This window comes from Magallana gigas, chromosome 1, assembly GCF_963853765.1.
Source record: "Magallana gigas chromosome 1, xbMagGiga1.1, whole genome shotgun sequence".
Classification (NCBI taxonomy): Eukaryota; Metazoa; Mollusca; class Bivalvia; order Ostreida; family Ostreidae; genus Magallana; species Magallana gigas.
The window spans coordinates 53,655,139-53,678,716 of record NC_088853.1 but is presented as its reverse complement, the minus strand read 5'-3'; the positions used below and the strand labels follow the sequence as shown (position 1 = coordinate 53,678,716).

At 33.7% G+C, this 23,578-nt stretch overlaps 2 long non-coding RNA genes across 2 annotated transcripts; one reads left to right on the top strand and one right to left on the bottom strand.

The window, feature by feature from the left end:
- The first annotated feature begins 2,724 nt into the window (after positions 1 to 2,724).
- On the top strand, positions 2,725 to 3,611 carry LOC136273933 (uncharacterized). Its single transcript, XR_010712153.1, has 4 exons — positions 2,725 to 2,822; positions 2,929 to 3,100; positions 3,205 to 3,353; positions 3,461 to 3,611. It is a non-coding gene; the product is annotated as an uncharacterized lncRNA (long non-coding RNA).
- An 11,982-nt stretch (positions 3,612 to 15,593) lies between these two features.
- LOC136274140 (uncharacterized) lies at positions 15,594 to 16,430 on the bottom strand. Its single transcript, XR_010712433.1, has 3 exons — positions 16,229 to 16,430; positions 15,964 to 16,028; positions 15,594 to 15,716 (listed from the first exon to the last, which is right to left on the bottom strand). It is a non-coding gene; the product is annotated as an uncharacterized lncRNA (long non-coding RNA).
- Between the last annotated feature and the right edge of the window lie 7,148 nt (positions 16,431 to 23,578).

Below are 23,578 nucleotides of genomic sequence, written 5' to 3'. Positions count from 1 at the left end.
TTTCGACCGACACCCGGAGACACGCGTTTTACTCCATTACATTCATGATTCATTTTCAAGTAAACCTCCCGAACACTTTTGTTGAACACCGCAATAACTATTACATCCTGCTACTCTGTCATGAAGCTGTTTCCTTACTAAGAGTTATTGTTTAACATTCTATTGAAAACCAAAGGTTACATAACCTAGTTTTCTTTGCTAAATCCGAGCACAGCAGGCATGACAAGGTTATCCATCCGTAAAAAATAAACAGGTATGTAAACGTATATCGTAGATTTATTAATGACAACAGCAATTATGTAGATTATTATGTAGAAATTTAAATTAAGGGGGCGGATGAGTTTTGAAAAGCAGGAGCCTTCGGGTAATTGGTTCCCTTCTTTCCATACGTTGAATACCAGCTCCCCTCAAATCATGAAAACATACTTAGATATACACCCTTACCAATATTATGCACAGCAATACAGATGCAATTAAATAATATTGGTAAGGGTGTATATCTAAGTATGTTTTCATGATTTGGGGGAACTGGTGTCATATGTAGATCTTTTCTGATAATGTTTGACACTGTAGGCAAACTTTTATTTTGAAGTGTATTGGAGTATTGCGAGATGTTATCTATGACTAAATTTAGCGACATTGTTGGATGAATAGTTTTCAAAACAGCAATATGATATATGCATCCTCCTGTTGCACAACTTTACTTGGACCTCCTTAACTGACCAAACGTATAAAAAAAATTGAAATCTGCAAACAAAATTGTTTTTAAAATCCAATCGTATGTCATACAAATATAATATTAACAAGCCCCTATATTTCTTTCAAGATCGGCAACTCCTACCCCAGTGAGTGATGCTAATCTATTTTTAGAAGCAACGACTACCTCAGTTCTTCCTTCACTTAAGTAATTTTTTTCAACTACTATATTTTTTATTTAATAAAAAATGACATAAAATTTAAACTGAAAATATTTAAAAGTTACTTAAAGTCGTCTATCATTTTTATATATTTTTGACCAAAGAAAATTAGTTTTTAATATTCACCTACTTTTTTTTAAACATAAATTCACCAAATGACCTGAATGAATTTCCTTTATCTAAAAAGAGGAAGATTGAGGATACTGAAGATTCTCTTATTTTAAATAAGAGAAAATATGGGAAAAGTACTTGTATTACAGCATGGATGTTCACACACCAGGTGAAACAATAGGACCCAAAGTTGAAGCAGTTCATGAATTGAATCTATGTACAAGTGTAGAGTTTTTTATGCAACATAAATTCAGTGTCTTGAGCAGATTAAATGTAGCTGGAATTTTTTAAACATTAATTGTACACCCCTATATTTCTTATTTTGTTTCTTGTAAATCTATTAAACGTTAAATTCTATGATATGGTTGTTTATATCAATACCATTACATGTACTTTCTTTGAAACAGAGAGGAAAACCCTACAAAATACAATAGATTGGAAAAGCGAACGTCATTTTCCAAGAATCTTCATTGACATAGAAACGCACATCAACAACGATGTGTCAAGAGACATAAGCACCAACCCACTCCATGGCGGTTTACAGCCTAGCATCTCCACTGCACATCTCTCTGCCCACCCAAACACTGCCGGATTACAGCCCAGTATCTCCACTGGACATCCCTCTAACCACCCGAACTCAAACGTCGGGACTCCCGAAGATCGAAGCACCAGGGTTTTGTAAAATATCCACCCAGTTTCCTCTTAAAGAGGAACTGAACGCCCTTAATGAGCTTGTGGACAGTATCCGAATGGACTTGTTACAAACTTCGATGATAGCTAATTATATTCAGGACTTTATGAAAAAATTTTAATACCGTCATTACCGTTGAATCACAAAAATTAGCCCTAGTTTATACATTAATATGTTAATTTAGACTTGTTAATTGATACATGTACAACTTATGTCTCTGAAATATCCGCAAGCGTGTGTTCATATTTTGTGATAAAATGATGATAAAACAATATTTACTAACTCAGTTGACGTGAATCTTTTAATTGCATGTGATGGTTGTAGACAGGGTCTCAAAACTAGGCCTTTTTATAGCAAAAAGGATACCGGTAATTTTTTTAGTATCTTCCTTTAACTGTTGCTATGCAAACTAAGGTGACCTCAAGTGTTCTTGTCCCAAAACCGTTTTCTTATTTTAGGTATAATAATGGATTGTTCCTATGCAAAAATACTGTCTATAGCCACGGTTTCTTCAATGTGATATAGTACAGGGTGTTTCAGCAAACGTGTCCCAACTTTACAGTTTTAGAATAAAAGTTATGCTTCATGTATGAACTTAAATTTTGCAAAAATGTTATGAGCAATTGCGTAAAATTTTATCAAATCAAAAGTTTTAATAAAGCTGAATCATGTAATTGCCGACAGGCATTTTAAAACTATGTCAACTTAGACGCACAGTACTCGATTTAACGTCATTTTAGCACGTGCTTCAAATGTCCGCCTTGTTTCTCAGTCAAGTCTCATTCTATCTCAGAAGTTCCTGTTAACATTTTACAAGAGTCTACGGTTATACGTCGTATTTCTCTTCGTATATACATTTTCAGAGCACTCGTGTCTTGTTTGGGTGTGAATAAACATAGTCCTTTAATTAACCCCATAATAAGAAATCTATAGGGTTGAGATCAGGTGAATGTGGTGGCCATTCAATTTTTGAACGTAAGGATATGAAATTTTCTCTAAACTTTTCAGCCAGAACATACATGATGGTCATGGGGATTAGTTTCAGCAGTGTGAACATGGGGATCTAGACCCAACTACTAGGCGAAAAAGATGGCTTACACCAGGTTAGATCCAATCATTTGTTTGTATTTAGCTTTAATCTTACTATTCACTTGTCACGAAAAAATTTCAATTTGAATTAAGCTAAACTTAAGCTAATCAATATTTCAGGAACAAAGGTGATGGAAAAGTTGGAACTTATAGTGAACAGCCGACAAATGGAGAGAGAGATCCAAATGCTTTCACCATCATTTCAAACATCAAGTTTAGAAGCTTACCACTCCATCATAAACCAGTTCGCCCCAAAGATGTACAAGTTTTCATACTTTGGAATGCAGAGTCGGTATGTAATCTTTTTGCTCTTTTATAAACATTTGTTAATATTTCCTTTTTTCAAGAAAATTAGTTGATTTATATTCATGTTAACTGGCTTTATGTTTATTGTAGCCTAACACTAGCTGCTCTCCATTATAATTAAAACTCGGAAAAAGCCCAGGCAGCCACCAGAGAAGGGAATCTGCAATACAGCATTGTGTTTCCCAAGCAAAAGAAGGGGGAATTCACCGTAAAGAAAGTGAAGACTCAGAGTACTTATGGTAAATTTAATTAATATAACTTATCATGATATCACAGATATGCACATACATGTTACAATGGTAATTTATTCAGTCAGAGTAAATCAACTTATCATTTTAAAATTCAGATTATGTTGCTGTCCTCATGGACTCTGCAAAAAGCCGGGCAAGGGGCACCAAGATGTCACACTGTGATGACGTCGGAGAGGCTCCACCACCACTTTGTGAACAGTCCATACATCCAGCGAAAGAAGATGCAGTAGATCAGATGCTCACACGTTACAGTATATAAATAGTGCCTGTTTGGGAGGGTAACAGTTGAAATTGACACCCCGAGAAAACCATTGTCAACCGACGCGAAGCGGAGGTTGACAATGGTTTTCGAGGGGTGTCAATTTCAACTGTTATCCTCCCAAACAGGCACTATTTATTTTGTTATACTGAATGTCTTTTTTAAAATTTTTAAGAAAATTTTACTGCTTTTATATAGGAATAACGTGAATTCTACAGCGAACCGTACGCGCATAATTTTCGCGCATGTAACATTTTTTAATGTTACCCGTTGCCAAGTGCGTTGCTAACGCTGAGGGTAATAGTAAATATTATTAACTGCGTCTTAACCAATCAGATTTCAGTATTTAACATGAAAGTATAACAAAAGTAATTAAGCCATGTTGAATTCTGCAGGATATGTGTCGCGGATCTTTTGGACAGCACAGGCAGGAAGTGGTACGCGAACATGCTTCCCCAACCATCCCCAACACCATCTGGCAAGTTGTCTGTACCCGATGTACTACGTGCGCCTGAAAATGTTTTTTATGTTTAAATATTCATCAATGCTTTTCCGATATCATTGTTACTTATTGCAGAGTAGTTTGTTTTTTTTCAAATGATTTTTGATTTTCTCTTATTGAGAAATAAAGATTATATACTTTTAAATATATTATTGAATAGTTATAATCGTGGAAGATATATCATGTTACTATTGCTACATTCATAATTGTATCTAATTAAATTGTTTTCATAAAGCTACCTAGTTTTATGTTATACATTTTCTACCTTTAAAAAAAATTGAAACATCAAATAAGTATACATACTGGTTGGATTCTGGCAAGTTGTCATAATGCTGTCTGTAGTTGTAGTACGCCGTACGCAGACTGGAAGGGTGCAGACACACAGGTTCAAAGCCATTGTGCTCTATGATGCATGGCTTTCCAGGATCCTCCTCCAAAACTGTCATGACTTGAGGGATCTCATGACAGCACTATGACTCCTCAATGGTTGACATTGGAGGGCAGTTACCACATGAGCACCTATAATAGTTGTATCCACATTAATGAGAAAAACATGTAAATTTAATTACAATTAAAGATGTTTGCCAATTAAGGGCTCAACATAATCTGGATGAGTTATCCTATCTAATTATCAAGATTATTACCGCGTCCGATTGTATAGGCTAAATTGTTGGTAATTAATGACGAAGTTCGCAAGAAACCATTTTGAAAATATTTGTATAAATGCAATTGAATCTGTACATACCAACGTTATGAAGAAACAAACTGATAAATATTTAAAAATAAAATATTGTATATGATTAAAAGAATGATTTATTGGCAAAATATATGCGCAACAGGGTTTTTAAACACATACCAATCGGTGTTTCCCAGTCGGTCTTCGTGGGTTGACTCGGGGAGGATTGCTGGTTAAATTCTTCATCCGAGCTGGCCTCAGGTTCAAACAGATACGGCTGTGTGCCTAAGGGTACATTGTCTACCATTTCTTCAAAAACTGGACGACCCGGCTTCCATCATAAGGTCTAAACTCTCGCTGCTTTCGTCGCTGTGTTGACTTGTATTCGCCGCCATCGTCCTCGTTGTGACGTCACACAAGCAGAGCCACTATATCGAGTGTTTCGTATTTGGCTTAATTGGATTTCCGGTTCAGGTAAAAATAGACGAATTTGAAGCGCTGTAACTCCGTTAATATCGAACGGCTTTCGATGCAGTTTTTTTCTATCGTCTTATCTCTTTGAGTGCAACAAAATATAAAACGAGTTTGCATTGCATATACCCTTTAATAAAAATGACTTTTTAGCGTTGACTTCTAATCAGTAAGAAGACAATCATTAAACAATGAATTTCAAATTATTTTAATCCATAGACATTAACCCGTAACTTGATATAAAATATGTATAATTTTTTGACGCCAATATACATTTAGCTTCTATCCAATTTAATCCATGTTACCTGTACTAGTTCTTATTCAAATGCTAAGACATTGGTACTTGAGAGAGAGAGCGAGAGAGAGAGAGAGAGTTATTTCATAGTGTTTATAGTGTTCAGGAAATCAATACGTAAGCAACATATGTCAATAAACGCATGTATACATGCATGCGTGTATCTATATAATTATGTTAATAAATACTAATCAGTCCTCCTTTTATAGCCATGTAGAATATCGTTGATGCATTGCTAAATGTTGTGTGCATACAGTCATTGAGATGGCGGCATTTCTTTGATGCCGGCAAAGCGACCCAGCGAACTCTATTGCGGTCGTACTGCAGGGGTGCTTCGGCGGCATGTCTTTTATGCCGGCGATGCGACGAGCGTCTGAATTAGCAAACTGCTGACATAAACGAGCTCTATATTTATACTAAAAAAGCTGTTATTATTTTTATTTATAATAAATAATACGGAAAACAATAAAAAAACATCTTTTTAACGATAAAATCGTTAAAGAAAACAAAAGTAGGGAATAAAAAATAATCGGCACTCGGGGACGGAACCCGGGTCGCCTGGGCACAAGTCCAACACTCTAACGACTGAGCTACGCGGACTCGCGCTCAAGAACTTTGGAGCCAAAAATCTCGGGAATGCTTGGATCGATTTTAAAACAAATTTCATATTCTGAAGTGTTTCAAGCGTCTCTATCGACTAAAAACATAAATAAAATTCAAGTTTAAAAAATTGAAAAATTTAGGTTTTTCATTTCCTTCCGGTGACAACCGGAAGTGACGGCGGACGTTCGGATGTGCAAAGGGTACTGCGGCCGTTCACTCTCTACCATCTCTGAAAATTTGAAGGTTCTATCTTAAATACTTTTTTAGAAAAATCGTGAACAAGCAAAAACATAAAATCTTTAATACCTCGGTACCGGAAGAGACGACCAAAAAAAGCTCTCGTAATTTTCTTACAAATTTTGTCATGAATAAGGTCTGCAAGTTTCATGAAAATCGGCTGAAGCATTTTCGAGAAAACGTGACAGAAAAAAAAATTAATAATAATAATAATAGGGAAAAAGAAACAAAGCAAAAACAATAAGGTCTTTCGTTTCCAACGGAAGACGTTAATAATAGAGGAAAAGAAACACAGCAAAAACAATAAGGTCTTCCGTTTCCAACGGAAGACCTTAATAATAGTGAAAAAGAAACAAAGCAATAACAAGAAGGTCTTCCGTTGGAAACGGAAGACCTTAACCCTTTAACATTTGGGCATTTTTGAAACAAATTGTTAGGGCTATAGCAAGGTTTTTAAAATGTTTTCTGAATGAGTTATGAACATCTAAAAATATATTTATCATATATGAAAACGATTGTATTGATGTCAAGATATTATGCATGGCATAAAAATTTGGTTGCCATGGTAACATTTCGCGCATGGGCTGGGGAAAGAGCAAAAACAACATATTTTTTTACCAAAAATATTATGCAAACTTGGCTTTTATCATCCATAGTTATTACAGAAAATCAAAATAGATAAAACTAACCTGTTACACAAGTTGCCTTATCATTTATGTTTTCACAGATAATATATTTTATATGGTAAACAGGGAGACACTGTAAATTTTTGTTGCTTAGCAACTCATCCTATTGGCCAAATTTTGAAGTTTTTGTTTCTTTTATTTTTTGAAACTTGTTTAGGATAATCAAGAAGAAATAGTACGCTATACATTTCTAGAGACACTTCAGTTGTGCATATTAGTTTTTGAGTGGTTACCATGGAAACAGAGAGGTGTGATATTCTAACTGTCCAGTATTTTTTAATAAAAAGATATCTTCCGCATAAAATGTTACTTAAATAAGCACACTTTGAAGTATGATTTAAGTAGTATAGGGGCTGTATAGGGGGACAAAACAATAGAACTATTGTTCTCGAGAACAATGGAAGTCAAACTTGACCTACTTAATGGGGGTATTTCTATTGTTATGTTAATTAAGGGATCGAAGATCAAAGGGATCAATGATCATTTACGAATCAATAGATCGAAGATCAAAGGTAATACTATTCAATGGATCGAAGATCATATTGTTATGCTAATCAATAGATCGAAGATAAGAAGTAATAATGTATTTAAAAATAACCTATTGTTCAAACCCCCTCAAAATTTTGACATTGAAATGTGTATCGAAGATCATATTCAATGGATCGAAGATCAAAGCAGACAAGGTCATTCATCGAAGCATTTCAGAGTCAAGCAATGACAATTGAAAAGGTGTATAAAAATAACTATATTGTTTTCATCACCGTTGAATCAAAATTATTATGGGCGATAGATCCACTCAGATACATGTACAATGTTACCTATTCATTCATCGTAGATTCTAATTCAAAACGGTCATTTGAATAATTTGCAATAAAAGTTATACAATATCACACAAAATTGTTTACGCTGTCTGCACCGGATTCCATATAGTCCCGTGAATCCATTAATGGCTTTTTAAATAAATCTTTCAACCGTGTACTTAGGTAAGACTAGGGGATGAGGCGATGGGCTTACAACTCATTTCTCTGTTTGGTTTAAAAAAAAAACCTATACGCAGCAGTGATCCCCATTAATCTGTCATATCCGTATTTAATGTATACTACCCTGGTATTCATTGACGAATCCATCTGATCTAACGTATGAAGAGATGGTGTCATTGACACATGTTAAAACCTGTGTACACACCAGTAAGCATTATCATTGAAACATATGACCTTTTTTTTTTACACTTAAAGGTTTCCTTTAAATATTCCTAAATGAAAACAAAACAAGAAAGTTTTTTTTTCAAAATGTTGTGATCTATTTCAAATGATATAAAGACAGCACATATCCCTGGTCATCTGAAAAAGAAAATTGAAAAATTTAATCAGAATAATAGTATAGTGAAAGCATCAAATGAAATAAAATCAGAATAATTATTTTAAGCGAAGGTCCTATATGCCCCCCCCCCCAAAAAAAAAATTGAAAGAAATACCCCAACAAAACTAACTTAGACACTAAATTATAAGTTGTAATATTAATGGTTTAGAGTACTTACTTTATGAGGACCTGGAGCGCATGTTTGCACTGGGAGGGGAGTTGTCCGTTTCCTCCGCGTCGTTAGGCTGCTCACTTCTGTCTTTAGTGGTCATTTCCACTTCTTCGATCTAAATCAATATTCTATCATATATTCTGTGTTTTATAACCATAAATATTACATGTACCATTTCTACTGATATTTACATAATGTATGATCAAGTAAGATATATAACTATCTAATGAATTTTAATTAAAGTATCATTTACCTTCAGGCCACCTCTGCTGGGGGCGGGTTGTGGAGAGATCCGAGACCGGGACCCCTCCTCCAGTCGACACTCTTCCTTGGAGCGCGGACGCCTCCGCACTGGCACCCGGCACTGAACATTGTAGTGTCTGAGGAGTGCGCGCAGTGAACACCCCAAAACCATTACCGCTTCAAGGGTGAGCGCCGCCACACCCATGTTATAAGCTTCAGTTACTAAAATAATATCAAATAAAACAATGTTTAGAGAGGGGAAAATGTTGGGTTTTTGTTGTTGTTGTGATTTAATAAAATGATATTGTAAATGCCTTCTTTTTATTTTTTAATTTAAGAGTTAATTTATTATTTAAATGCTATTATTGTTTGACATGACTATTTCTTTAAAAAAAATCGCTATATATTCTGCATTTTCTAATATTGCCATTTCTCTGAATAATCACCCCCCCCCCCTTTGTTTTTACAAGAATACCTCACACATTTACTTACATGGATATGAACTACCGGATCATGCAACTTCACCTCATGCAATGCAAATGTAGTAATGATAAAAAAAAAACCGTTTATAAATCATGCACTGTACGAAAAGAAAACATGCAATCAAACACTATAACGTTTTCTTGTTGTAAAAGTGTAATCTAAGAAATCGTTGCGAAAATTTTGAAACCAATATATTTCATGGTATTAATACAGAAAAACAAATTCGTCAGAGATAAATTTCTGTATGAAAATTAGTCGCCGGATAAGCCTCCAAGCTGACGTCATCAGACATATGCATTAAGTTTTCTCTAGCTTTCTTTTGATTTCGCTTGATTTTATAAAACCACACGCATGCTGATACAAAAGGAAATAATGTCAACAACCACAAGAAGTAAAGTTTGTCAAATTGTGTACTTCTTCTACGGATTGTGTCGTTGTCTCTTTTCTGGGGGATCGTTGTACCTGGCTGGGTGGTATCCGTTACGTCCTCTGTCGACGGAGTATGTTCTATGTGATTATCAGTATTGATGTTGACGGAATGTGATATATTAAAAATGTTAGTAATTAAAGTAGAAATGATGAAAGTCTGCGTGTAATGTGCACTGTGTGGCCGGAGAATGGTGGGTCGAGTAGACAATATACTGCTGTCTGCGGTGAGTGTATGATGTGATGTAGTGATGTCTGATGTCAAAGTATGCGGGGTACTGATATGGATTGTAAGTGTGGAATCAATGTTGGTAAATGGGGTCGCTGTGACAGTTTGAGAGTATGTACGTGTTGAAATGGTGTGTTGTACGGTCGACTGGTCTGAGACATGTTGACTTAAGGAGGGTTGAACAGAGGAAGTATCTGCTAAAAATTGAATATCAAAAAACAAAAATCAATTTTTAGGTGTATCTGCACCGAGAAAATATTCAACAAATAACTAGAACTGTCCTAATGGGACTAATACCCCCGCTAGGCTAATTTCAAATAGGACAAATAATTGAATTGAATAATAATTAAGGTTTGGAACACATACAAACAAAAAAATTCTAGAATTGTAAAAAAAAAAAAAAAAAGTTAACAAAGAAAAATTAAAATCAAAATTGTCAGAATTTCACTGTAAATACATATCTATAACAGTAATACATTTACAAATGTATGTATTTGATGATATATTTTTTTAATTTAATTGATTTAAAGAAAAACCAACAAAATGACAATAACCCCTCCCTTTGCAGTGAATAGAAATACCGGTAGCCAAGCAATGCTCTTCTGTTGATAAAACTTTCAATATCTTTCTAATAAGAGTCTTGACAGATGCAATTAGTTGTTTCAAATTTTCCTCACATTCTCCTATGGCACAATTGAACTCCATATCAGAAAATTCATCCCAAAGGACTATGATTTTCTTTGATGAGTTTGTTAAATTTAATAAACTCCCAAAACATTACCATGATTACCATACTATGTAAAAATATGTAAAAAAGAAATTTAATATTACAAACAATTTTAAAATTGCCAAAACACTACAATCATATCAGTAATTTTGAAATTCATTTAAATTAATGCCCAATAGGGTCACTTCATCAAATTACTTGACAAATAAATTTCAACAACCTCTAAAAATAGTTTAACTTCTTTATTAATAATTATATTATTTATTTCCTTATAATGATAGACCTTTTGGTTTACATGAAACAGTTTTAAAATAGCCCCAAAACCATCACCCATTTTACAGATTATCAATTTCCCCTAAACACATGCTCCATCTGAACCATGGCTCAGATAATGGCTCCCTTGGGACAAATGAATTCAGCCACACTTGTCTTTGATGTTCTCATTAGCTCCTAAGAATTTATCATTGACAAACAAAAACTTTGCATTGTCAGTTGATAGAATACTTATAAAAAATAATTTTTTTTTATTAATTAAGACATAAAGACAAAAAACTCCATCTGGATGTATTTATATAAATATATTTTAAGAGTGTTTTCTATTAATTAATTAATAAAATCTGTAAGGATTACCTCCCTTACTTTTCAACATTAGTGTACAATATATAGAATAAGGAAAATGAAAACTGTCATAAAATCATTAAATCTTGTCTGATCTTAAAAAAAATTGTAGGTGCACATCTTCAGATGGTGTTCGACATATGTACAAATTTTCAAACTGTTCCATGCAGTAATAAAATATTCTATAGGGGGGACAAAGTTGCGTCTACAGACAGACGGACAGGGTGAAACCAATATACCCCCCTAAACTTCGTTTGCGGGGGTATAAAAAATAAAACAAGATCAATAACTTCAATCATGCACATACTTACACATTGCCGGCATCGTCGCGGTGGTTGTGGGTCTATCGGGAGAAAAAAAAACCATTATTAATTATAACAATAGCTAATAACTTTCAAGATATGTGTATTTTCCGCTTCCCTTATTTTGAGTGAAAGAAATATTTAAAGATTATTACCAGGGCACACAGGCCGTTCCTTGACAAATCTGCAAGCCATTGCGAATGACAAAATGTGATGCGATCGGCAAATAATTGTGCTTATTCATTGGATAAAAGTGACAGGGGCGGCGATCCTGGGCACCATGCTTGGTGCTTGGGCCTTTACTCACGAATATGTAAGATGCCTACTAATATAGGTATAGGTATCTTACACATTTTTGAGCAGAGGCCAATGCATGCAAGCACCAGTGCATTACATCGGCATAAGAACATTTCGATGATGTCCATACCAGTTTCCTTTTACTCTGATCTCAGCAAGATTCGCTAAAACGGGAAAAACGTGTGTCAAAACATTTCAGTCTCGACGAACTTAACCTCGCTGAGATTACCAAATACTTTTACTCTTTCAATGAATGTACATGTGGGTCAAACCTGGACAGATCGCTTTTGCTGGCGTCGAGTCATCTTCCTCCATCTATGATGAGAATTATTCAGCTGTAATTTCAAAATATGTGATTGGTCTGCCCAAGAGAGCGTCAACGTTCGCATTATGTGACTCGATTATCCTTTTATCTGAGCTCTAGCAACTTTGAAGTCTTTTCAGCGTTCAAAATTAAATCCACGTTTCCTTCGCATTGCCGAAAACCGAACCGACATTTATGACGTAAAATAAGATTTTTCGGTTAAATTAACTTTTATTATCATTTATGTTCACGTTTTATTTTAAAAAGAAACTATGAAATCCTTTCCACAATACATTTTATTGCTAAATACCTTAGAATTGAACCAACAGACAGGTTTACGTCATTCGGAGTTCTGCGGTAATTTCTAAATCGTGAGTCATATACTTCCTTAAGTTATAAAGCACATGCTAATGTTGGTGTATGAATTTTATAAAAAAAAAACCTTCAAACTTTGGGGTGCTAATTTCAGCAATATATTGATACAATTTTGATATTGCTATGTACAAAAGCCCATGTTCAAACAGGTTTGAAAATGATTTGCAAATTAATTCCATCAAATTAAATAATTAATGCAGAAAATTGAAATTCTTCAACAAAAGTATAATGCCATAAAAGCGAGATAATCCCTTTCAAAATATCAAATTGGTTCCCAGCAACACTCAGTGGCAATGTCTGCATTTCCAGGGATTTCCTCCGATGGTCTTGTATGCCTGTATGGAAATCCCTGCACAACTTCGATGATACCATTGCTGGCATGCATCGCAGGAAAGCCAAAGGAGGCCTCTTCTCCCTTTCTTCCCACAAGTGGCACAAAGGTCCTTAAAAAAAGAAACCGTATTTTACCAATTTTGCACACTCTCATCTAAATCAGCATTTAAATCAAATCCTATGTTTTTCAGTTATTTGATTTCTCTATTTTAATTATTTAATCTATTCAATTACATGAGTACCTCCAAGTAAAGGCACTAAAGATAAAAATTAAGATTGATACGCTCGGAATAAATTATTTATGATGACATAAGGTTTCATTTATAATAGAATTTCTACATAGTTCGCCATATACACACATTCCTATATTTTTATAACTATACTGAGTACACGACTAAAATGAATAAAATCAATAACATTTTCTGATATGCCAATTAAACTCTGCTTTATTATATACTTATGTATGGAATAAGATATCATTCTTTTAGGTCATGTATTCAGTCCGAGGTGTGGTAAAATGCTAGATTCGACCATGCTTTAACCAAAATTATCACCTCATAATAATGACACTTTATTACTTGGTTATATTTCCAATTTCTACACTTTAAAACAACATTTGAAAAGCTCTATGATTTTATGTAGCACATGCAATGTATTACTATGCGGCGCAGCCAATACCATTTCTCGCTTATACTATAGAACATGCCCATGTTGCTCATCTTTTATAAAATTATTAGGCTATAGGCTTCAAAATTGATTTGTAATGTTATCATTGACAAAGACAGTTGAAAATGTAAATATTGTATAATTAGGCTTTTAGAATGTGTTTACATTCAATAGTGATCTCTCACATCAAATTGATCTAAACATTCAATATGTTAGTGCAAACATTAGCATCCTTACACTCATCGGTACCATGTGAACAGACTACAGAGGCGGTCTGGGTGCATGGGGAGGGGAGGGGCTCATATGCCTGAGGTCCTTCTAATGGGGTACCCATGTCCACTGTCATATTCCCCATCATTTCAATAAATGGTTGTAGTGGGAAATCATTGGAGATGGATTCATTTAGAGATGGTAGAGGTGGTGGTGGTGGAGGGAGGTCACCCATGTCAAAGGAATCCTGTTCCGTGTCCGGGGTATCTACTACAGAGAATTATTATATTCGTTAAATTTTCTTCAGAGTTTAACTATAGTGAAGATCAATAGCTCGTGTTACTTCAATATTAAAGTATCGCTACTAGATTTGGTGTCTCTAATCAATTTGCATTGTTATCATTCCATTTAAAAGAATTGTCTTGATGATTTAATTTTGAGCCCAACGGTATATAATTATAATTTCAAATTATGTTACCATTGTCCTCAATCTCTGGGAAGGTTGTCTCCTTCACTCTAGTTTCTTCAACTTCACCATCTGATTCTACTACAAAAAATGGATATCAATGATTTGTACACGCTTTGCTTTTAGTAAAAAAAAAGTGCAATATCGAGGAGTTGTATGAAAAATCTCAAAATTATTATATTCAATAAAATATAATTCCTCTGACGGAACTCATCATAAGAACAAATGCATGAAACTTCAATGTACACTACTTCTTATAAGATCATCATAAGGAAAATTGAGACTGCTCTATAATACGGTTTGTGTAGCTCATTTAAATTACAAGCTGACCATGATGTAATATATCACTATATCACACAATAAAGCAAACAATGAATCTCTGTTAGGAATTTCCTGAGGTAAGGCATAGAATGGTGTCTTTAGATATAACGCCGATGGGGATTTTCGCCACCTTCCTCACTTTCCCCATAATCCTCCCTGATTTGTTAATCTCTGCCCTAGGCGTGTTTTATAGGATTGCAATCGCATCAGGAACTGCAAGGTTCAATGCTGTGGCTGCGTTGGCCTTGTCCAGCAGGACAGAGTCCTCCAAACATCTGAGGATGTCTTTTTTCTCCTAGAAAATTGAAATGTAATGTAAGAGAAGGTGGATATGTTTGGATAAATATGGCAGATATAATCATTACTTTTAAAGTGTATTTCATATTTCTAGTTATATGACCTCTAAATATTTAAAGACATGAACTCACATGTTGGCACAACCCTCCAAGTTCTTTCAACATGCGATTTGCTGCTTGGGATGGTTGATAGTTTAAAGTTGTTTTTTCATGGTAGGGCAGCAACACATCCTTGACATAGGCCCTGACTTCCTGCCAAAAATGCCCTCTGGCTGTAACCTCCAGCATCTAAATAAAAAAATAAATGCATTAATTTTCTGTCTATTATATATTTTCTCATGTTCAGCTTTTAATGAGGCCGACATAAATTTTCACTGCCTGTGTTTTTGCCTTTTCTAATGAAATGAATAAAAGAAAAATAAAACCTGCAATTTATCTTAAGAAAAATACTGCCCAAAATAATTTTTAAAAAGTATTTGAACTTAGTTTCTTAAAAGAAAAAAATCCCTCCGATCAAGGTACTTTATACTTTTGTTCTTAGATTCTCTTTTTCTTCTTCACATCTCTGAAAAGAAAACAAAATTTAAAATCAATTTGCAAATTGATAGGAAAACAGATATGCCACACATCTTGATAAACTGATAAATTAAATTCACTTAAACTTACATTTCACAAATTTCACTGCTGTTTTTCATCCCCACCACCTCTACGCACTTGAATTTTCCCTCAGGGAAAATCTTCGCCAGGTTGTTCTTGGATATTGTTAACATGTTATCCTGGATTTTGATGAGATTGCTACAATAAATTGGTAATTTTAAACGTCAATGTTGTCAGTAAAAGTTTAAACTATAAAAAATTACGTCAATATATGTAACCTTAAAAATCAGACAATAAAAATGATAATAATGATGATGATAGTTATAATATAAGCAAAAGAATAAAACCAATTAATGCACTAAACACCAGCAGTATTCTTATAGTCTATAAGAAGGGGAAATGCAATTTAAAAAAATAAAACAAAAGAAAAAACTTTAAGTAATACCTGGTAAACGATACCGATTGCACCACCCCTTCAAAATGTTCCATCAACTCCGCGCTTTCGTAAGTCTGAAATTATAGACCAATATCAATAGATATAACAGTGTGCTCAAAATAACATTGTCTTATGAAAATATGTTTTAACAATATTTCAATATCATGCTTTTATAATTATAGAATTTATTTGATTTTCAAGTAATGTTTGTCTAAATGCATTGATTTTACCAATAAAAAAGATATTGCAATGAGATAGTGTATATCCATTTTACCTCAAACTTTGTTAGGGGTGTAGAAGAATAACAACGCTGTTTGTTAAAGTCGTTACTGGGGACTATATTCTGTACGATGTACAGCTCCCCAGTAACGACTTCAAGATCTGTCTACTTACCCCAGAGGGTAAGGAGAGCAGTACTGCCCTCCATTGCCAACTGCACCTCTCTCCGCCTTGACCCGGTAGAAACTACACCGGTCTCACCAATCTGAATTTGAAATCAAATATGAATATATTATGTACACTTGTACATACTCAAAAAGACATCGATGCACATTATTTATACACTTACACTTTTTACTTGGACCGGGCCAAGGCAGAGTCTCGTGCAGTTAGCCAACGAGGATGCTTCAGCCATATTGAATGTAGGAGAAGAAAAGAAATTTGTCTTCATTTTCTTCTCATCTTCTGTCAACTCAAACAGGGTGTCCATGATCTACAAAAAAATATTTAAAAAAAACTACACAATATTCCTATAATTCATATAGATATACATAGTGGGAGTGTGTATTTGTGTTTATTTTGATATGTTTTTAATTTAAACTATAAGGACGTAAATTAAAAACAAAACCAAAAAAAAGGCAACCTACGATTGAGTCAGCCTTAAGTTCGATGCCGAAGGTAGGGTGGCACGTGGCATTTACGAGCCTATAATGCATCCCCGGCTTCAAGGACTCGATAAGCGTTTTCTTAAACGTGGAAATGTTTTTGGTTGTTGTCTCCCCCTGGACAATAGCCGGAACGTAGTATTTTAAACTCCTTCCAGACTTTTAGTAACGGCTGTTAATTGTCCTTATGGTATGTTCATGAAGAATATACACACAGATATTCTGAAATTCATAAAATAAATGCTATGAATAAATAGAAAAAAAATATTCATTTATTGATACAGTTTGGATTGAAATTATGCCTTCTCAGGCAAAAAAGTCACCAAAAGACAACACAACAATTATACGAGGAAAACGCAAAGTTGTGAAATACTGATCACTCATATATCAGACTGATAGAGACAAGCGTCAATACTAAATGAATTAAACATACACACTTATATATATAACGCATTTGTTTGCACACTCACCCAGTTTATAAATTAATTAAATAGTTATATCGAAAAAAGATACCAGCACGTTTTTACAACAACTCTTACTTTTTTGCAGCCTGGTCCTCCATACTTTGGTTTCTTCAAGAAGCCGGAATGAATTTAACACGTTTTCCGTGCAATATATATACATGTAAAAAGTGCTGACTTGGCAATTTTTAGCCTTAAACTGTTAAGGATGACGTTTACTCAGAATGAAAAAAAATTCCACTGATGATAATGATAAACCAACAATTGTGTGTTGTAGACCTTACATGGTAGTGTTATTCTTCACTTTAAAAAAAGTAGGTCAATGACCTACTTTTTGAGTTAATGGCCATTGAATATTTTTTGAAAATTTAAGAAAAATCTATAAAAATGTTACACTAAGATTGAGATTTTCTTAATTGTGAAAATAATACAAATTACTTAACTCTTTAACAAATGAAATACAGTTTATGAATGGTAGTGACATTAAATAGATACAAAGCATAAAGTTTTCATTCACAATTTTTATAGATATTCTAGTCCGAATTTCCTCTATCAGTTTTCAAATTACTACCCATTTTTGATTCAATATAACAAAAAACTGAATGATGATAATGCTAAAACATTTATAGTATTAAACTAAGTATAATGACCTTTCTCTGCTGGCATAAGATTTATATGAGGTCAATGATCAAAATTTTAAGATATGGTGTCTTTTATCATTTTTAGGCATTTTTCAATATTTTTGTAGTGTGTTCCATACGATTATCTGAACGAAAAAGCAAGATAAAACCAACAAAAAATATGCAAAATTATGTTGACTAACAAAAAAAATCTTAACTTTAAATATTACAGTACTACCAAAAATATTTCAGTGGAAAACAAAATCTGAAAAATTTAGTCCGAATTTCCTCTGTTTTGCTAAAAGTCAAACTTTGTCAGAGGCTTATTCCATAATTCAGTAAAATTATCGATTGTTATGTCAATAATAATTCATTTCATAAATACTTTTTGTATTTAAAACAAATTTTACTCATTAAATTGAACTTTTTAACAATCCGGATTTGAGAACTCAAACCTTGAGTAAACAACGTCCTTAAAGGGTTTATTTTTATTGGCCAGTTGGATGAAACAGTAGTTTTTGAATGGTAGTTACCAATCGCGCTATTAGTTGTGTTCGAATGGATCTTTGTGAATAACATTCATGCTACTCGTGCTTACGTGGAAAAGTGCTGAGTAGACACTTATAGACCTAAACATCTTGTTTCTTTGCTTCAGTAAACGCGATGAATGAATTGGCAAAATAAATGACCGCTGTAGCGTGCTGTTTATTCCCACTGATTTCTATGAAATCCAAGAATGCAATACACATGTTTATGTACATATAGCAATGACATATTAACATTGCTTTGAAATATTTTACATATCCACTATATAATATTAAAATTAAAACCACAATGACCATAATTTTAAGTTACAAACAAATTCCTTCATGAACAAACATTGCATGATAATAGGATAGATATGCAGTCATCATGGCGCATTTAGTTAAGCGTCGCCTCTGTAATATAAGGGTCGTGGGTTCGAGTTCCGTTTGGCGTGTTTACATACTATTATTTAAATTGTGAGTGTACAGTCAATTTTATGAATTTGTTACTGTTTAAAAAAAGAAACGAATAACAATCTAAAATAAAATAAATCCTTAAAATAAGTATGCAAGTTTATAAGTAAAAAAATAATTCAGTGATGAGGAGACTATTTCGGAAAAAAATTGGATGTTACGCCATCATTCTTCAACTATTGAACTTTATTGAGTGCGCATCTTTTAAAGAAGATGGTAGGTAGATGACATGTGGATTGTCATTCCGACACTTAAACATTTTATATTCTATTATGGGGGGTTTGATGGAAAGAAAATACTTGTTAGATTGTGAAAGGTGTTAGATGTATTTAGCACACGATCCACTTATTTTCCCATTAAGAGATCGAATTGCAAACGACGGTTACCTGTCAAACTGTCATACCCCGCGATTTAATTTGCGGAACACAAGGTCACATTTTTTTAGCTGATGCATCGCATCAAGTAAAAGAGGGAAACGAATAAACAAAAGAGAGTTGACATATAAATAAGAGAATACCATTGTGTGTTTTGTCATGAAATTATATTTTTCAACTCGATTTACCATTCGAATTTCATCATTGATTTTTTGGTAACATGATGACGCACGTGGGAGAGAGGGAAATTTCAGCAAAGTGTCTGGCGTATTACATTTAGTAGACATTTCACATGATAACACTTCCACTGGAAAGTCAGGTGAACAAAATGAACAGTAATGTATGAAAAAAAGATGAAGTAACAAATTCTGTTGCCTTGGGTGTTGGAAAAAAAAAACACTTGCCAGTCCTTGCAGTGATGTTCACTATTCCTTGTATAATCATAAAATTCAACCAAGTTGCATCCATACTTTTCAAATAATCTACAAAGACACAAAAATGAAACCGTTTACAATTTCTAATTATTAAGGTCTTCCGTTTCCAACGGAAGACCTTATTGTTTTCGTTCGGTTTCTTTTTCCCTATTATTATTATTTTTTTTCTTTTTTTTTCAAACCAATTTTGTGTACGCGATTTCTCTAAAACTACTCGACCGATTTACACGAAACTTTCAGGTCTGATGGATAATGATCTGAACCTTATTGGAAATTTTTTTTAATGATGACGTCACTTCCGGTTTTGAGTTATTTACAATTTAACGGTTTTCAGAGGGTCGGCTTGTCCAGGGGTAAACTCCTAAACGATTTAAGATATTGAGTTCAAAATTTTAGGGATTGTAGACGAAAGGTTGTAGATCTGACATGTGGTATATATATTTTCCTGTGACCAAAAGCGCCGAAGCTCGCCCGAGCTCGAAAATTACAGTTGAAAAAGCGTCGTGATTTTTTGTGGTTTTCTTTCAATATCTCTTTCCTGGATTGTATTTTGTTATAACATGTAGAACAAAAAATCTTTATAAAGTCAAGAGCTTTTAGGTGACACCAAGAGAAAGGGGCTGGCCCTTCAAATAAGGGGCTGAGAGGGCTCTAAAATCTTTTAATGATAACTTTTCACTGTGAAAAAATTAATGATACGTTATAGAAGCAATTATGTTCATTCTAACGCTATATACCTAGACTTGGATATTAATTACTCCTATGTTACGTAATTAGGGGTTTTAAGGGGCCAGAAGTCTAAAACTTTGATGCTTAATATCTCAAAATGGAGGAAAATTTTGAAAAGCAATATTGAACAAAAGATGCTCAAAATTCTGAGCTTAACAATCTGCAACCATAATTTCTTTGTTATGCGGTCCCTAAAAGGAGTTGCAGGGTCGGCCCCTAAAACGACCCTCTCAGGATATCTCGAGAACGGTACAAAATTTGTAAACACTTGTTGAACAAAAAGTGTTTGAATTGATTAGAGCTTTCATTTAAAATCATGAAAAAGGGGCTGGCCCTTCAAATAAGGGGCTGAGGGGGCTCTAAAGTCTTTTAATGATAAATTTTTACCGTGAAATATTTTGTGATACGTTATAGAGGCAATTATGTTCATTCTAACGTTATCCACCTATACATGGCAGTCATTTACTTCTGTTACGTAATTAGGGGTTTTAAAGGGCCAGAAGTCCAAAACTTTGATGCTCAATATCTCAAAATGGAGAACAATTTTGATATGCAATATTGAACAAAAGATGCTCAGAATATTGAGCGTAACAACCTGCAACCATAATTTCTTTGTTATGCAGTCCCTAAAAGGAGTTACAGGGTCGGCCCCTAAAATGACCCTCTGAAGATATCTCGAGAACGGTACAAAATTTGTAAACACTTGTTGAACAAAAAGTGTTTGAATTGATTAGAGCTTTCATTTAAAATCATGAAAAAGGGGCTCGCCCTTCAAAAAAGGGGCAAAGGGGGCTCTAAAGTCTTTTAATGATAACTTATTACTGTGAAATATTTTGTGATGCGTTATAGAGGCAATTATGTTCATTCTAATGTTATTTACCTATACATGGCAGTCATTTACTCCTATGTTACGTAATTAGGAATATTAAGGGGCCAGAAGTCCAAAACTTTTATGCTCAATATTTCAAAATAGAGGAAAATTTTGAAAAGCAATATTGAACAAAAGATGCTCAAAATATTGAGCTTAACAATTTGCAACCATAATTTCTTTGTTATGCGGTCCTTAAAATGAGTTACAGGGTAGGCCCCTAAAACGACTCTGTCAAGATATCTCGAGAATGGTACTGAATTTATAAACACTTCTTGAACAAAATGTGTTTGAGCTGACAAGAATACTCTTATGACATCAAAAAAGGGGCTGGCCCTTCAATTAAGGGGCTGAGGGGGCTCTAAAGTCTTTTAATGATAAATTTTTACTGTAAAATATTTTGTGATACGTTATAGAGGCAATTAAGTTCATTCTAAGGTTATTCATCTACACATGGTAATCATTCACTCCTATGTTATGTAATTAGGGATTTTAAGGGGCCAGAAGTCCAACACTTTGATCTTCAATCTGGAAAGCAGTATTTAACAAAAGATGCTCAAAATGATGTGCTTAACAATGTTTAACCATTCATTGTTTGTTATCTGGACCTTAAAATGAGTTTTAGGACCGGATAACAAAAATATTTTTCCCAGATATCTCAAAAAACGGTAACCAATTTCTAAAAAGGAGCTGATCTCTCAAAAAGAGACACCTAAGGGACAGATAGTCTTTCACCCATTACACTCATAGGTTCCGCCTCCTTTTCTGGATACGTTTCGTTGACAAAGATCAAGAGTCAGGTCATTCCTTATTCTAAAAATTGGACGGAAGACCTCCTCGTTGCTCGCAACGAGATCGTGTCTAGTCATGTTTACTGATCAGGTTTTTTTGTTACTTTAGTTGAAAGCATTCAATTAGATGTTCCATAAGATTTATTTTTTATACCCCCGCAAACGAAGTTTAGGGGGGTATATTGGTTTCACCCTGTCCGTCTGTGTCCGTCCGTCTGTCCGTCTGTCTGTAGACGCAACTTTGTCCCCCCTATAGAAATTTTTATTACTGCATGGAACAGTTTGAAAATTTGTACATATGTTGAACACCATCTGAAGATGTGCACCTGCAATTTTTTTTTTAGATCAGACAAGATTTAATGATTTTATGACAGTTTTCATTTTCCTTATTCTACATATTGTACACTAATGTTGAAAAGTAAGGGAGGTAATCCTTACAGATTTTATTAATTAATTAATAGAAAACACTCTAAAATATATTTATATAAATACATCCAGATGGAGTTTTTTGTCTTTATACTTAATTAATAAAAAAAAAATATTTTTTATAAGTATTCTATCAACTGACAATGCAAAGTTTTTGTTTGTCAATGATAAATTCTTAGGAGCTAATGAGAACATCAAAGACAAGTGTGGCTGAATTCATTTGTCCCAAGGGAGCCATTATCTGAGCCATGGTTCAGATGGAGCATGTGTTTAGGGGAAATTGATAATCTGTAAAATGGGTGATGGTTTTGGGGCTATTTTAAAACTGTTTCATGTAAACCAAAAGGTCTATCATTATAAGGAAATAAATAATATAATTATTAATAAAGAAGTTAAACTATTTTTAGAGGTTGTTGAAATTTATTTGTCAAGTAATTTGATGAAGTGACCCTATTGGGCATTAATTTAAATGAAATTCAAAATTACTGATATGATTGTAGTGTTTTGGCAATTTTAAAATTGTTTGTAATATTAAATTTTCTTTTTTTACATTTTTTACATAGTATGGTAATTATGGTAATGTTTTGGGAGTTTATTAAATTTAACAAGCTCATCGAAGAAAATCATAGTCCTATGGGATCAATTTTCTGATATGGAGTTCAATTGTGCCATAGGAGAAAGTGAGGAAAATTTGAAACAACTAATTGCATCTGTCAAGACTCTTATTAGAAAGATATTGAAGTTTTATCAACAGAAGAGCATTGCTTGGCTACCGGTATTTCTATTCACTGCAAAGGGAGGGGTTATTGTCATTTTGTTGGTTTTTCTTTAAATCAATTAAATTAAAAAAATATATCATCAAATACATACATTTGTAAATGTATTACCGTTATAGATATGTATTTACAGTGAAATTCTGACAATTTTGATTTTAATTTTTCTTTGTTAACTATTTTTTTTACAATTCTAGAATTTGTTTTTGTATGTGTTCCAAACCTTAATTATTATTCAATTCAATTATTTGTCCCATTTGAAATTA